Below are 2,046 nucleotides of genomic sequence, written 5' to 3'. Positions count from 1 at the left end.
GGTGACTGTGTGCTCCAACCTCTCTCTAGTAATCCCTTGCCTCTGCCTCCTCTGCTTTCTTATTTCCCTTTCTGGCACCTGGAATGGCTGAAAATCCTGATGTTTGTGATATGGGGGAATCTGGAATCTCCAAGTAATAATAGATTTGCTCATATCTGGCTCTCCTCTATTCCTTGGGTTTGACTCCTGATCAAGTTGTAGAGCTGCTGTTCCTTTTGGTGTCATGGATTCTTTGGCAGTCTGGTGAAGTCTATAGACTTCTCAGAGTAGTGTGGAGCTTTTAAAATCCATAACTGAAGGAAAGGCTTAATTTTAGTTACAGGTTAGTGGGGGGAAAATCTAATTTTCCCCCTTCCAAGTTCACAGGTTCCATAAGTCTACAGATCTCAGGTTAAGAAACTCCGTCTGGAAGGAGTCAGGAATAGGGAGGAAGGGAACATTAGAAAGAGGGAGAGCCACTGTATGGCTTTGAGTTTGGAATCAACTTAGAAAATGAATTGATTGTCAATCTAGTCATTCTTCCATCTTCTGGAGGGGAAGCCTCTTGTGGTTACAGCCTTGTTCTGGGAACCAAACATGCATTTACAATGAGGAGAGACAGGACCCTGGAACCTGTAAATCTTCTAATGGGGGAGAGAGACATGGTTGTCCAGGGTCCCCCAGACAAGCCTGAACTCTGAAGATATTCACTGGGGACCCATCCCTGGGCTTTGAGTTTGGTGCTTAGAAATGTGGGAATTGAGGCAGATAAGTGGTGCAGTGGATAGAGCACCAGCCCTGGAGTCAGGAGAACCTGAGTTCAAATCTGACATCAGACACATAACACTTACTAGCTGTGTGACCCTGGGCAAGTCACTTAACCTCAATTGCCTCACCCCCCCCCAAAAAAAAAGAAAAAGAATGTGGGAATTAAGGAAGTGGAAGGAGAGGGGAAAGTATCTTTAGGCACTGTGTCTCAAGGAAAAAGGGGTCCTGCCCCGATCTACTGCATGTCACTGGAGAGATTGTTCTCTGTGAAGGATTCAGCTCTGGGCCTTAGGCTCCTTAGGCAACTTCCTGGGATCCCAGGTCCTCTGCCAGAGCCAGTCCAGATAACGTGCCTTTGGTTCCTGGGCTATCACCCTCCTACTTCTCTCTTCATTTTCTTGGCCACTGAATTCCAGCTCAAGGCACCTTCCCAGACTCCTCTGGCTCCTGAGCTGGTTTGGCTCCCTCAGTTCTGGGACCTGCTTTACTGAAATCCTGATTCCCTCCTGTCTCGTTTCTGCCAAGGGGCTCAGCCCCGGCATGTAGCCCCTTTTTGCCTTCTCCCACTTTCTCTACTCACTCTAGATCACAAAAGTGCATTCTCTGGGGCTGACTTATAAGGTAAAAAAAAATATAAAAATTCAGAAATAATAACCCCTTGCATAGCATTCTCCCTAGATTCGTTGTTGTTGAGTTATTTCAGTTGTGTCTGACTCTTTATGACCTCATTTGGGGTTTTCTTGGCAATGATACTGGAATAGTTTACCATTTCCTTCCCCAGATCATTTTACAGATGAGGAAACTGAGGCAAACAGGGTGAAGTGACTTGCCCAAGGTCACATAGCTAGTAAGTGTCTCAGTCACATTTGAACTCAGGAAGATGAATCTTCCTGACTTCAAGCCTGATGCTCTGTGCACTAGGGTGCCACCTAGCTGCCCACTCCCTAGATTAGGTGACCTAAATTTCTTAAAGAGGAGAAGATGATGACAATAATAATAATAATGATTCAATGTTTATAAAAATCTTCCTTGGTTTTCAAAACATTTTATACATTATCTCATTTGATTCTCATAGCACTATGAGATACTAATTCCATGCTGTAAGGTAAGGAAATGGAAATAGGTTAAGTGTCTCACCCAGGCTTCACAGAGCTAGCTAAGAGGCAGGATTCAGACTCAGGTCTTCCCGACCCTAGCGCCTCTATCCCTTACCCCAAGTTGCCTCTCAACCGTTTTGCCTAATGACAGTGCTCTAACTTGGCTCAACGCATCCTGATTCTTTCTGGGCCAGGTATATCT

Source organism: Phascolarctos cinereus, unplaced genomic scaffold (genome assembly GCF_003287225.1).
Source record: "Phascolarctos cinereus isolate Bilbo 61053 unplaced genomic scaffold, phaCin_HiC Scaffold_5;HRSCAF=322, whole genome shotgun sequence".
Classification (NCBI taxonomy): Eukaryota; Metazoa; Chordata; class Mammalia; order Diprotodontia; family Phascolarctidae; genus Phascolarctos; species Phascolarctos cinereus.
The sequence above is the reverse complement of the archived record's forward strand: the minus strand, read 5'-3'. Positions refer to the sequence as shown.